Source organism: Triticum urartu, chromosome 5, assembly GCF_003073215.2.
Source record: "Triticum urartu cultivar G1812 chromosome 5, Tu2.1, whole genome shotgun sequence".
In the NCBI taxonomy this organism is placed as follows: domain Eukaryota; kingdom Viridiplantae; phylum Streptophyta; class Magnoliopsida; order Poales; family Poaceae; genus Triticum; species Triticum urartu.
In genome coordinates, this window is record NC_053026.1 from 155,133,688 (window position 1) to 155,149,452 (window position 15,765).

The following is a 15,765-nucleotide window of genomic DNA, read 5'->3' on the forward strand; positions in this document are numbered from 1 at the left end:
TTGAACCCCTTTTCCTCTGCATGACCTATCATTGCTATAGTAAATTGATGAAACCCACTAGCATGAGTAGGAGTTGTTTGAGCCCTGATGTGCCTACTCATTCATGCTTGTTTGTCATGCCCGCTACTACTTAGAGTTGAGTTAGGTCTGATTCATCAGGGATGAATTGGAATGGTGATGAACATGTCCTACTGTGTGTGAGCTAAGTGTGTGAACACCATTTGGTAAAGGTAGCGGTGAGAGGCCATGTAGGAGTACATGGTGGGTTGTCTCAATGAAGCCGTCCTTAGGAACTGAGTTCTGTGTTTTTGATCCATCAACAGCTACTACCACATGTTGGCCTCTGAAATATGACCCCGCTCGACTTATTAACCGCCCATGTCCTCTGTCCAGGAGTTGCGACTAGTTTCTGGTGTTTGTAGGTTACGTGTTGGAGGTCGTGTGTAGCGCTGACCCTAGGGGTGGGCTATGATGCGGTAGATACACCGTGGCATGGTGTACCGGGCGCCCGTTTGGTGTCTCGGGAACCCTGCACACATCGTTTGGGGTTGTGAGCGAAACCATGGCCGGATCTCCTCGTGGATGGAACCCGAATAGGCGATAAACCTGCACACTAGAGACTTGTGTGGTTAGTTAGGTCGTGGTCTACACCCATGTCGGCTTTCGCTTGAAGTCTGCCGAGCACATGTCGTGTGCAGACGCTAAGTGGTGGAAACATGTGTGAAGAAGTACACCCCTGCAGGGTTATAAATGATCTATTCGAATAGCCGCGTCCATGGTAATGGACTTCTGGGTTGCCTATAACAGTTCATAGACAAGTGAAAGTGGATACTCTAAAATACGCAAGATAAGCGTGAGTGCTATGGATGGCGTTCTTGTAAGGAGACGGGAGCAGATCCATAGTGGTATATTGATTGGTGAATATGTGGACTCATGTGCGCCACCTCAAAAGAGTTACATGCAGTCGTAGTTCAGGTTAGCCACTGAGTCAAAGCTGGCTTGCTGCAGTTAAACTCCACCACCCCCTTTGTTGATACCGATGCATATGTAGCTAGTTCTGATGTAAGTCTTGCTGAGTACATTTGTACTCACTTTTGCTTAATTTATGTTTTTGCAGAGAGACTTCAGTCTCGCTAGTAGTTCCGCATGACTTCGACGTTTAGCTTGATACCTCAGCTGCGATCTTGTGCCCTTGGCAGGATCTGGTAGATAGTGAGGCTTCTCAGCCCTTTTCATTTGTAGATGTATGTACTCAGACATGTTAAGCTTCTGCATGTGCTTTGACTTGTATGCTCTGAATGTTGGGTCATGAGACCCATGATTGTAATATCTCGCTCCTCGGAGCCTATTGAATAAATACTTGAGTTGTAGAGTCATGTTGTGATGCCATGTTATATTTACACATATCAGGCATATTGTGTGTATGATTGAAATGCTTGGTATGTGTGGGATCCGACAACCTAGTTCTATTAGCCTCTCTTATGGGGAAATGTAGTCTGCTACAGCCCGGTTTACTTGAGTCCTGTTAGCCCAGTTGCTACTGCTCCGGAACACTTAGACTGGCCGGCATGTGTCCTTCTTCGATCCAGTGTCTGTCCCTTCGGGGAAATGTCACGCGGTGTCCTTTGGATTCCTGTTAGCCTGCTACAGCCCGGATTCCCGGAGTCCTGCTAGCCCAGTTGCTACAGCCCGAATTCACTCGCTGATGACCGACACGTTCGTTGTTGGGTCATGTATGCATGTCCCTGTAAGTTAGCGCCACTTTGGGTTTACGACTAGTCATGTCGGCCCGGGTTCTTTGTCATATGGATGCTAGCGACACTATCATATACGTGAGCCAAAAGGCGCAAATGGTCCCGGGCCAGGTAAGGTGGCACCCGTGGGAATACCGTGCGTGAGGCCGCAAAGTGATTTTATGTGTTACATGCTAGATCGGTGTGACTTAGGATTAGGGTCCTAACAGCTTTGGTATCAGAGTCTGACTGCTTGTAGGATTACCAAGCCAAACTGGTCGAAATTGAGTCTAGAAATTCTTTAGTTACGTAAGGGAATTGATTGTGGAAGGGAACGCAAGGCTCTTTTTACTCCTTTACCTTATGCCCTTCTGATGTGAGTCAGCCTCTTCTTTTCTACGGGGATTAAGAACTAGGCTTCTCTTCTTTCTATTAGGGTCACCTATTACTCTCTGTTGGAAAAGGCAGTGTCTAGGAGGTGCTTAGGCACGCCTAAGTGCTAGGCAATGGCCAAACGCCTCGCCTAGGGCATAAGAAGAAGTCTAGGCAGAGCAAGTACAAATTGTCTACCCAAACGAGAAATCATGCCATATTGCACTAATATGCCAAAAGGGTCATACTTCAATAGTAGTAGATGGTCGTTAACTTACTTATATGCCCTAAATTAATAAAATACATATATAATAACCACATACACGCCATAATAGTAAAAATTATATAACCTCCTAGGCTGCGCCTAGGGCGCTTAAGCACCACCTAGACACTAGGCGAAGGCCAACCGCCTCGCTTACGCCTACCGCTTTTTCCAACCTTGGTGTTACTAATCCATAGACTTATTGGATTGATGGATTCAAGTCTCAGTTCAGTTTCTACTACTTCCGAATGTTCATAGCTGGCCTCAGAACCTTGATATGGTGATGTTAAGTGGTTACGCCACTATTTTGCAGGATGTCTCAAATCTTTTTGAGCATTTACAGCCGTTATACTGTCCGAGTCATCCCAGGTTTCTAAATAGTCTGATGCATATGCAAATTCCTTCCTACCGTTCTGAAGTTCCTTTGTGCCAGATCAACCACACTAATTACTGTGTTGAGGTACTTTACTGCCTCGTCATTTAAGTTGGAGCTATTATTATGACCCTAGCTGTCTAGAGTATCACCTAGTAATCTAGCCATGTTTTGTGTTCCCAATGTGATCATTCTGGCCATCATTCTCTAAAGCATCGTGTGATGCCATTTAGTATGTAGGTATTCTATTTCTAGGTTCTTGAACCCGAGATTCACTCTACTCATTCATGTTGATAGTGTTTGCTAGTTCCTTTAGGATATTAGCAACCTTTGCGATAGACCTCGATGTCCATGGTATTTCGTTCTTCCAAATACCATGAACTATTTATGGCAGAAGTTCCTCGTTGAACCGAAAGATCACAACCAGAGTGCTCTTGACGAGTTCTCGATTCTATGTTGTGACTCTGCCAGTTCTACCTTTCTGCATGGGTTATCCGGAAGAAATATGTTGAACTCCTTCGAGATGCTAATACATTCATCCAAAACTCAGAAAATCATATGTTCTTTGAGTTGTCCCCCATTAGTTGTTTTCTATCCTCCGACTATCAATTTGTAGTCAGGAGTAGTCGTGCATTCGTGTTATTGATGCCTATTATTCTTGTGGTCCGACAAGCCATTCTATTCCGGAATGACTAGGAGAAACAAACTCCAGCACCTCATCCATCTCTTGGACTAGTCAAAGTAGTTGTATTTTGCAGATCAAAATGCCAGTCCATCTTTTGCTCTGTTCTACCTCTGAGTATTACCCCCTTTATGTTAGGATTGTCATGAGAATTGCACCATCTCTCATGAATTCTTGATGCAGTGATACTTCTTGCCATCATTTTTCATTCCTTAGTTCCGTGTTGTCGCAACCGGAATGCCGACAAGTGAACCATGATGTGTGAAATCAATACTCCTAGCAACCGTGTTGCTTGGTAGTTAATGGACATTAATATCATTCTTAGCGTGTTGGTTATCGAATCACTATACTAGGATTGATCGTGCTACCTTGTACTTATTTCTGGTGCACTCTTCGATCTTTGAGTTAGGATTGAATCCCTTGCTCTTATGATCATGTTGTCTTGCCTTGAAAAGCAAGATTGTTCTTGAGCTTAGGGACATATCGGTGGTTCGTGATTTTCCGAATATCTTCTCGGAAGTATCACCAGGTTGTCCCTTGACCGTTATGTTGAGCTCGTGATCAAGCTGGGTTCTTGTAAACCACTCTTTCTCCAAGAATCTGTGTTGGATACCCTGAGCTAGTCGGTTAAGCCAAACAACAACTTGGAGAGTTGGAAGATAAAAGCTTGTCTGACTTAGTTCATGTTAAGGGATATCTTTGTGTGTGTGTGTGTGTTGAAGAAAGATGATATCTTCATCGATTGGTCCTCGTGATCACTTGTTGGACCTATTGTCGTATCAAAACTTTGATTTGAGTATGGGCTATCATCAAATCAAATCAGAACCAATGATGTTCATAATGTTGTCTTACTCGTGGTTGATCCCTCGAGCATACACCATTATATCTTTTGGGTCTGACCAATGCTATCACTTGTTCACATAATTATGGAATCCATCTTCGTGGAAACCTGGATGAATTGTTGTTGAGCCCATCAGCAACACTGCTACCTTCTCCATGATTCGTGTTGAAAATCCAGCTAGTATTGGAAACTTTATAAGCATTATCTTCGTGTTCCATTCATGAAGCATATGTTCGGATGAAAGAAGTGATTTCCTCTAATTCATGTGCATTTGATGCAAGTTGCCGCCGTGAATTCGAGAAAGTCAATGTTGCTTTCTCTAGAGTCATCCCAAATCGGTCATGCATACGTGCGAAGTATTCTGTGGTTTGGAGACTTGCAACCTTCATTCTATATGTATCCCTAGCACACCAAGCCACCGGTTGATTTGTTCAAAGATAATAAGTTCTAAGTGCTAGTCCTGAAGGTACCAGCCAGATTTGTACAAGATTCTGTTATCCTCGATGATGGTTCCCAACCAGAACTCAGTAGTGTTTTATTATAAGACTACCATGTGGCATGCTTGTCTAGGACAGTGTGTTCACACGTGTGTAGCAAAACCATCTCATGTTTTGGAGCTTGCTATCATAGATCATTTTCCCGAGAATATTGCAACGTCATCTCGTCGATTGGTGTTGCAAACTTTCATTTTTCTTTCCAGAACCAATGAGTCTGGATTATTCTGACACCAACCAGATCTGAATCTCAGGCAGATATGATGGTTGGAACATTTCCCAAGAGCTATAATATTGGTCTCTCTGTAACCTGGTAAAGTGGATGCCGTGGCCAACACACCTAGCTGGAAGACCTATTATTTTAGTATCTTGATTGAGGAAGTTGGCCACCTCCCCATAAGGATTTCGTAGGATTTACTCCCTAGTTGTTCCTTATGAATTTTTGTGTTCCCAAAGACCGACCTTTTACTTGATGTTCTAGGCACCAAACCATTTAATAAATGGGCCATGCTAGTACATCAAGGAGAACATTAGAAGTGGAATGCTAAACGTCTCTCGGTCGATCATCCAGATTATGTTTCCTTGGCCTCGCTAAGGTGAAATCTGAGAAAATGTTATCTTCCTTTGCATCTGCATCCTCCACCAACATTCATCATGGTAATACGAGGTGTCACCAAGATCCTGGCTCGGATGTTGGTAAACCTTGATGAATATGGAAACGCTCAAGTTCTTGAGAGCATGCGCAAGCACTAGGTTCTATGGTCGGCATTAATTAGGAATTGCTCTCAGTTTCCTCGAATATTCTATAACCATTCAAACAGTGGAATCACTCTTGACTGTTGAGTTCTTCCCAGTTACTAGAATCATTCCCAGCATTTACATTTTGTTCCCAGCTTGCACCGCCATCGTGTCATCCTACTATGGACTACCCTTCTCAGTAATTACTGATCAGGATCATCTTCAAGTGGTCCTACCACGAGTTCCATCCATTTCCGATGATAAGCAAAAAATCATCCATTGCATTGTCTTCAACAAGGTAGTCCACATCACCCATCTTAGTCCGAATATACCATTCTTTCATACTCCGCCAAACGATTGTTGGTGAACTTCCTTAAGCTGGTTTAGAGAGTTTCGATGACCCATGAATCAAAAGTAATTCTTTTGCCACTTAAGGTAATAATTCTACGAGTCTCCTTCTCTAAGATGTTTCGTTAAGGTATCTTGGCAACTCAACTCCTCGCTACATTGACAACCGTTCACCACCTTCTTAAGCGTAAAATTGTTGTGTACCCAGTGAACCTTCGTCATGTGCTTCACCCCATCCCTTTGGATGTTTGCTTTTTGTCCCAGCTCACGAGATGTTTTAATGTCTCATTCCGTGGGTTGAGCATCAGTTGCTCGACTTTCGAAAGATCAATTCTTCCAGGGTTTTTCCTTTCTTCTCATTGTCATGTTGAATGGAGTTCTCAGAGCAAGACATCAGGACAAAGAGGATGATTGAATGAACGTTCTCACGAAGTGCAACCTGGATCATGAAGATTGTGCTAGTTTGCGTCCCCCCTTCATCTTACCCTACGCTTGAATCTCGGGACGAGATTCTTATTTAGTGGGGATGAGTTGTCACATCCCTAGTTCTGGTAATGCCTAGTGCTAGCATCTGGTGTTGCATCATGTTTACTTTTCACAGAAAGTTGAAATGGGGATGACAGAACCCCAGCACCCCCCCTGAAACCAACTAGGGTTTACTAAAATTATTTTCAATGAACCTGAAATGCCCTTCTAAAATGTTCATCATCTTTGCCTTGGTCTTAAACCTCTGAAAAAAGGGTGCTCGTATTTCTAGGACATCATAGGGTCACTGAATTAAATCATACTCTATTTGCATTTGGGCATTTAAATGCTATAGAATATTTTAAATGTCCAAATAATCCTAAACTGAAATGTTCCATGCTGGTTATATGCTAAACAGTGGGCATGAGCAGTTTGGTGATTTTTGAAAGTGCCTAAGCATTTTTAGAAAATCCACAAACTTGCAGAAATAAAAGAAAACAGAAAATAAGAGGAAACTCGACTTACCTGGCAAAGCCACCTGGCGGCCCAGCACTGTGCTGGCCTGTGCCAGCCAGCTGCTTCATCCTCGCCAGGAAGGCAGGGAGGTGACGTCGGCATGCGTGAGCTCGCTACGGCGCCAGCTGCTTGCCGCTCGAACCCCTGGACATCTGGACGACCTCCACATCGTCTCTCCGACCCCCTGGAAACCTCCATTCTCCCCCAACGCCTCCCCCTCGCCCTCTCCCACCATGGCCGACGCCGCCGCAGCCGTGCCGCCATGAAACCGCGACCACCGTCGACTCCACGCTGCCTCGCCGTGTCCAGCAGCTCCGCCGTCATCCTCTCCATCGAGCAGGTCGATCCTCGAGCGCTCGCTTGCCCCGAAGCCACTGCATCAACCTCGCCCGACTCTGCCACCGCCGGAGATCCCCTTCACCATCACCGCTGCAGTAGCTCGTCTCCGACCGTGCCGCCTAGCTCATCATGTTCACCGTGAGCTTCTGCCCCTTCCCATCCCTCTCGTTCTCACTGCTGTCCACTGCTTTGACCACAATGAGCTTCACCGCACGCGCCGCCGCCTGCGCTCGTCGCCGACGATGCTCCGGCCACCCAGCGGGCACACCACCATGTCCGGTGACTTCACAGCACCACGTAGACCACGTAGGAGCCGGTCTTGAGCCTCCAAGATCACCACACCGACGAGTTCAACCTCACCCAAACTCTGGCAGCCGAACAGCTCGTCGACGGCATCGTTTCCGGTGACCTGGAGCTCAACCACCACCACCACTCGACGCGGCTCACTCCCCGCGTCACGTAGATGCCCTCCACCGTCCATTTGGTCACCGGAGGAGGAAACCCGCACTGTCCCGGTGCGTCTGGCCTCGCCAGTGGCTAAACGGCAGCGAGTTGACCAGTTTGACCGGGGTTGACCCCAGTTTGACGCCCCCCTTGGGTCACTGACGTGTGGGCCCCAGGCCACTAACTAAACTAGATTAGTGTTAGTTTAACGCTAACTAAATTAGATTAGTTAGGTTAGTCACTGACAGACGGGACCCACAGGTCAGGTTTGACCTTGACCATCGCTGTTGACTGCTGACGTCATGCTGAAGCAATGCTGACGCAATAACTCATTTACTGGATTATTCTTATTCAGGAAATTCCAGAAAATAGTGCTAACTTCTAAAATTCATAGAAATTCAACCATAACTCAGAATGAAATAAGTTAAATATGAAAAATGATCAAAAAAATCTAATCTATCCATCTGTACTGGTTTCATGCATGTTAGATCAACCTAACGTTGTTGTTTAGATGAAACAAGATAATGCATTTATATGAGTTCATATTTTGGGTTTGCATTTGAATCTTTGATTCAAATGAACTCAAACCACCATGTTCAAAGCTGCATTAGCCAAAACACACTCATTTTGCCATGTCATTGCATGCATCATATTGTTGTATATTGCCATGTAATGATTGTGTTACCGGTGTGATCTTCGTGGTAGGTTCTGCCTCCGAGGATATTCACGAGTATCCAGCTGAAGGGCAGTACCCCTCGACCACTCTGTCAGGCAAGCAAAACCCCCTTGTTCATTCCGATACAATCCCACTCTCTCACTCATGCTCTCTTTTACTGCATTAGGACAACAATGATTCAACTTTTACATGTTGTGGTAGTTGAACCCCTTTTCCTCTGCATGACCTGTCATTCCTATAGTAAATTGATGAAACCCACTAGCATGAGTAGGAGTTGTTTGAGCCCTGATGTGCCTACTCATTCATGCTTGTTTGTCATGCCTGCTACTGCTTAGAGTTGAGTTAGGTCTGATTCATCGGGGATGAATTGGAATGGTGATGAACATGTCCTACTGTGTGTGAGCTAAGTGTGTGAACACGATTTGGTAAAGGTAGCGGTGAGAGGCCATGTAGGAGTACATGGTGGGTTGTCTCAATGAAGCCGTCCTTAGGAACTGAGTTCTGTGTTTCTGATCCGTCAACAGCTACTACCACACGTTGGCCTCTGAAATATGACCCCGCTCGACTTATTAACCGCCCATGTCCTCTGTCCAGGAGTTGCGACTAGTTTCTGGTGTTTGTAGGTTACGTGTTGGAGGTCGTGCGTAGCGCTGACCCTAGGGGTGGGCTATGATGCGGTAGATACACCGTGGCATGGTGTACCGGGCGCCCGTTTGGTGTCTCGGGAACCCATCACACATCGTTTGGGGTTGTGAGCGAAACCATGGCCGGATCTCCTCGTGGATGGAACCTGAATAGGCGATAAACCTGCACTAGATACTCCACCACCCCCTTTGTCTATCCTTGGTAGCCTCTCTTATGGGGAAATGTAGTCTGGTGCTTCCACTAAGCCATGGTAGTCTGCTACAGCCCGGTTTACCGAAGTCCTGTTAGCCCAGTTGCTACTGCTCCGGAACACTTAGACTGGCCGGCATGTGTCCTTCTTCGATCCTGTGTCTATCCCTTCGGGGAAATGTCACGCGGTGTCCTTCGGAGTCCTGTTAGCCTGCTACAGCCCAGATTCCTGGAGTCCTGCTAGCCTAGTTGTTATAGCTCGAATTCACACGCTGATGGCCGACACGTTCGTTGTTGGGTCATTTATGTTTGTCCCTGTAAGTTAGCGCCACTTTGGGTTTACGACTAGTCATGATGGCATGGGTTCTTTGTCATATGGATGCGTGACACTATCATATACGTGAGCCAAAAGGCGCAAATGGTCCTGGGCCAGGTAAGGTGGCACCCATGGGAATACCGTGCGTGAGGCCGCAAAGTGATATGATGTGTTACATGCTAGATCGGTGTGACTTAGGATCGGGGTCCTGACACATCTTGTCCATGCAAATGATTGCATCCTTCTCATCTGATGTGATGGTAAGGACTCCCATTGGCCCAGGCATCTTCAAGGTGTTATAGGCATAGTGGGATGCCACCATGAATTTAGCCAGGGTTGGGCGTCCAAGGATCCCATTATATGGCAGGGGGAGGTCGACCACATCAAACACAATCTTCTCAGTCTGGTAGTTCATCTCTCCCCCAAACGTCACCCGCAGCGTGATATTTCCCTTGGGATGACTCCTTCCGGGATTAACTCCTTGAAACATGTCGGTAACTTCTAGCTCTTCTTCTGCTATCTAAATTCTTTTGATGACTGCCGGGGAGATCAAATTCAATCTGGCCCCGCCGTCGACCAACATCTTTGTGACCTTGAGGTTGCAAATTGTTGGAGAGACCAACAACGGCAAACACCCTACATACGGCTAGGATGATCCTCTTCGTCAAAGATGATGGGCGTGCGCGACCATTTGAGCGGTTTCCGGGCATCTGGCATTGGTTCCACGGCATTGACTTCCCATGCCCACCGCTTGAGATGGCGGTGAGAGGCGTGCAAAGATGCACCCACGTCAATGCACAGGGCGCCAGTGGCCTTTTGAAACTCCTGCTCACTGGTTTCCTCTTCCACTCTTGTCATCACAAACTTCCTTCTCTCGAGCTCTGGTGGGTTTTCCTTGGTTCCGAATGGGTTTTCCGGGGCGATTTACTTCACTGCCCCTACCCTTACCACCAGTAACATTCTGACCCTTTTCCTTGTCACGCTTCTCATACTCTGCTCTCTGTCTCTTGACGAGCTGGTCAACCTGATAGCACTCTTGAAGGTCGAGGCCTTTGGTCCGATGAATCTTGCAGTACGGCCCATCACCTTTCCCAGCTTTCTCAGTAGCCGCGGCCTCCCGGCAGTCAGCGCACACAACAGCTTCCTTCCCGGGGACCTCAGCTTTGGACTTCTTGTCGGTACTAGGTGTACCCAATCCTTTAACAGTCATCACTACCTTACCCTTTCGCTTCTTACTATGCTTCTTGCTCTTCTTATGACTGGTTGATTCATCATCATCCTATGAATCAACATTGGTGCAATCTTCCTCTCTGGGCAACTTCCTTCCCTCCTCCATCCGAGCACACTTATCCACCAAGGTGTAGAGCTCCTTCACAGTCTTGGGCAACCGCACATTTATCTTGGAACGAATCCGGCAGTTGCGCATGTTGGACTGGAAGGCAGCTATCACAGCTGTCGGATGGATATTTGGGATGTTCCTATGAACTTTGCTGAATCTCTGTAAATACTTATGGAGGGTTTCTCCTTCCTTCTGTTGGAGAAGCTGCAGGTCGCTGGGTCGGCCTGGCTCTTGATGGCCGCTAGTGAAAGCGCTAATGAACTCATGCCACATGTCAGCCCACGATGAAATGGAGTTCTCCGGTAGGTGCATCAGCCAAAACCTCACATTGTACTTGAGAGCCAAAGGGAAGTAGTTGGCGAACACCTTCTCATCTCTTCTCCCAGTAGCCTGAACAATGATGGTGTAGATGCTCAGGAACTCTGCCGGGTTTAGCCTCCCATCGTACTTCTCAGGTATCTCTAGCTTGAACGTGCGAACGGATGGCCAACGGACTTGCCGCAACTCACGAGTAAAGGCAGGGCACCCAACCTCAAAAGGTAGGCACCCGCTAGTACCGAGCGTAGGCTCATCGACATCGGGGCTATCACACCCATCGGTCCGGCAGGGGTCGTCGCAGTGTTGCTCAACGACGACACGCGTATCTCCCCTCCGCCTATCCTCTGGGGCTCGTCGTCGGCCTGGACGTGCTCGAGGGTCAGAAGTGGCCATCGAGACGTCATCAGGATCTTGGTTCTGTTGCGCTCGCGCTAGCTGCCGTGGCGGGGACGGCACCGTGGGGGTGGCCCCTTCCATGCGGCCAGCAGCACGAGCCCTTGTCATTGCTTGGGGAGGCCATGGCAGACTAGCTCTCCGCAAGCCCCCAGCTTCGACTAAACCGAGCAGACTTTGGATGGTGGCACACCATTCGTCCATCTGCTCGACCGCTAGTGGAAACCTCAATAGCAGCCGCGCCCACGCCATGTCCTCTGAGGCTGTGCTTGGCATGGGTAACGATGAAGTAGATCGCACCGTCGCTCGGCTCTTGACAGTGCTAGCGGCGGCAGCACCGCGCCCCCATTGTTGCGGAGCGGCCACCTGGATGGCATGGGCGTGCGGCGAAGGTGCTAGAAGGCCAGTGGCTCCCTCGAGCGCAGCAAGTGGGTCGTCCCGTCCTGGTGGAGCCGTGCGCGCTGCGGTCGCTCCCATGGTGGGTGCGGCCGGAGGGCGGCGATTCACCCCGGTCCGGGCGCCACTGCTACGGTTGTGCCCATCGGTGGGAGGAGGGGTGCGGACGGAGTAACCCCCTCACCCGTACCTTGTGGAGCATGGTCGTCGGGGCGTTGCTGATGCCATTCTTCTCCGATGCCTTCCGCTCCTCCGTCGGCCGCGGGGGAAGTGGTGACGGTGCCGCCCGCTTTGACCACGTCCCCAGCAGCGTCCACGTCCTCATGCGCCTATGCATCCCCCGTGGAACCATAGGTGTCGCGGGATGTCCGCGGCCACCTATGGGACCGAGCGGCCCCTTGCTGGTTCAGCAGGGGGACGTTGTGTTGCACAAAAAGCAGACCAGCGCACAGCAGCGTGGCGGAGAGCACACAAGAAATTTACCAAGGTTCGGGCCTCCGCGAGGCGTAAGACCTTACTCCTGCTTTGGTGGATTGATGGTGGAGTGAATGTGGTGATGTGTAGTACACTTGCCCGGCAAGGTTCGCCTCGGGGCCACGGCGACTACGCGCATATGATGGCTTGGGTTCGTCAACTTTTCAACCTTCCAACTCCCCCCCATACGGGTGCCATGGGCCTCCTTTTATAGATTAAGGGGTCACCACAGTGGCAAAGTAGTCATTATCCACTGATATGATAGCAAACAGTGCTATCATACCTAACTCTACGGGCTGACAGGGTGCATTAAATGTGCCGCTTGGTGTCACATCACTGGTCGCCCGACAAGGCTTGTGGGGATATCTTACCAGCTCCGTGCTTGTTTCCTTGACACGTCACAGGACGGGTGTCATCTATAGGCTTCTTCTGTAGGAAATGGCTGCCATGTGGCGAACGGATGCCACTTAATCATCTTGTGGCTCGACACCGCACTGATTGACGATGTGGGTCGCGCTTGAGTGGTTGGTGGGGTGGCTGCCCCCGTGAGCCCCCGGCAGGCCTTGTCAGGGTGCCTCGGTTGCCTGCTTCTTGTGGTGGTCTTGCCCCTTGTCGGGCTCGCCTGCCCGGCACGGGAGGCCCTTCTCTTGCCGATATCTTGCTCTTCTCGCTTGATCTTGGTCTTTCTGGACTGCATGTTGGTTCCTCAAATCTCTTGGTCCTTCAATCACTGACTTGGGTTGGTGCTTCAATCTTGACCTCGTGGCTGTGCAAAGTTTGGGCAACAGACCCAGGGTTTGTTGCACCGACAAGAGGCCGCGGGCGGCGGAGCCTTCGAGGTGGATGGATGAACCGAAGCACCAGATTTCTTCTTGGGCTCCATGGTTGGCGGCGCCGTCAAAGGTGAAGATAGTGATGAAGATGACGCGGTGAACATGCCTTCAGGTTCGCGCAAGCAGTCCCCCTACCTGGCGCGCCAAATATGTCACGGGAAACCATGGCCACCTATGGTGCCAGAAGGGCCCCTTGCTGGTTCGGCAGGGGGAGGTCGCGTTGCTCAAAGAGTAGACCAGTGTGGGGCAGCGCGGTAGAGATCACGCGAGCAATTTTACCCAGGTTCGGGCCGCCATGAAGCGTAAAACCCTACTCCTGCTTTGGTGGATTGATGGTGGAAGAGAGGTGGTGGAGCATAGTACACTTGCCCGGCAGGGGCGGCACTGGCTACGCGCATATGGGGGTGTGAGTTGTCCAACCTTCTAACGCTTTCTATGGTTCCCATGGGCCTCCTTTTATGGATTAAGGGGTTACCATAATGGCAAAGTAGTCATTATGCACTGGTAAGATAGCAAACAGTGCTATCATACCTAACTCTGCAGGCTGATAGGGCACATTAAATGCACCGCTCAATGTCACATCACTGGGTGCCCGGCAATCCTTGCTGGGCTATCTCATCAGTTCCACGCTTGCTCGCTTGACACATCGCAAGACGGGTGTCATCTGTAGGCATCTCCTATAGAAAGAGGTCGCCATGTGGCAAATGGCTGTCACTTACTCACTTTGCGGCTTGACACCGCACTGATTGACGACGTGGGTCATGGCGGAGTGGTTGGGTGAGGTGGTTCTGCCTCCGCGAGTCCCGGCAGGCCCTGCCGGGACGCCTTGGACGTCTTCTTCCGGGGGTGGCCCCGTCCTTGTCAAGCTCGGCTGCCTGGCAAGGGAGGCTTTTCTCCTAGGGGTGTCTTGCTTCTCTGGCTTGATCTTGGCCCTCTTGATCTGCATGTTGGTCCTTCGAAGTTCTTGGTTCCTTGTACTCTGATCTTGTCCCCGTGCCTGTGCACATTCTGGGCAACAGACCCGGGGTTTGTTGCACCTACACTTTTCCTTTGGCTTGTACGCCTTGGTTGAGAAGTTGACAAGGAGCTAGGAGTCGCCCCTGATGGTGAGGCGCCTTACCCCCAGAGCTGTCGCAGCCTTGAGGCCGGTGATTAGGCCCTCATATTTCGCAATGTTGTTGGAGACCTTCTTGCCATGCTAGAAGCAGAGCTACATGGTGTAGTAGAGCTTGTCCTGGGTGGGCCAGATGAGCACGGCTCCAGCCCCCGCGCCCTGTCGTGCAAATGCACTATCGAAGTACATGACCCAACCATCAGGTGCTTCATCTTCGGGCGCAAGAGAACGGTCCTCGTCCACCTCACTATCAGGGGCGTCAGTCCACTCCGCCGCAAAATCAGCGAGGGTCGCACCCTTGATGGTGCTAAACTCCAACTGGAATGCCTACAGCTCAATGTTCCATTCGATGACCCTTCCCGCAGCGTTAGGACTCTGGAGCACCCTCTCCAAGGGGTAGGCTGAGACGACCTTGATGGGGTGGCCTTGGAAGTAGTGACACAGCTTTCGGGAGGCAACGAGGAGTGCGAGCAAAAGCTTTTGTGGCATGGGGTAGCACAATCGCGCATCACGTAGCATCGTGCTGACGAAGTACACCGGATGCTCGACGAGGGAGGAGGCGTCGGTGAGGTCCTGTGCCTCCTGAGGCTAGGGGATCTCAGGAGCTTTGTCACCCGGTGGTGCAGCTGTGGCCTCAGGGGCGCTATTCTCAGGAGCCCCGCTGATTGGAGGGGTGGCCGAGGCCTCGGGAGCGCCATCCTAAGGCCGCGACGTCTTGGCTGGATGCGGGGTGTTGTGTTGCGCGCCCTTAATCGGACGCTCCTTCCAGACCGCCATGAGCGCCGCGCTGGCAGAGTGAGGCATGGAGGCTAGGTAAAGCACCAGGGGTTCGAGGGGGCATGGTGCTACCATCACCGGCGGGCTGGTAGGTACTTCTTGAGGTCTTGGAAGGCCGCTTGGGCCTCCAGAGTCCACTCGAATGGGCCCTTCTTTTTTATTAGCTTGAAGAAGGGGAGGGCGCGCTCACCTATCTTGGAGATGAAGCGCCCTAGATAGGTCATGCAGCCCGCTAGCCTCTGCATCTCCTTGAGGGTTCATGGCGGGCTCATTTCTTCTATGGCCTTGATTTTCCCCGGGTTGGCCTCGATCCCTTTGTGCGACACCAGGAAGCCCGACAACTTGCCGGACGGGACGCCAAACACGCACGTTTCCAGGTTAAGATGCAGGTTCACCTTGCGTAGGCTGGAAAATGTCTCCTCTAGATCTTCGACAAGGGTTCTCGCCTCCCGAGACTTCACCACTATGTCGTCGATGTACGCCTGAGCGTTCCTCCCGAGCTGCTGACCTAAACCGATGTGCATCAACTGCTGGAAGGTCGCTCCAGCATTGCATAGCCCGAACAGCATGCAGGTGCAGCAGTACACCCCGTATGGGGTCAAAAGGCCATCTTCTAGACATCCTGCACCACCATCTTGATCTGTTGATAGCCTGAGAAGGCATCCGGGAAGCATACTAAATTGCACTC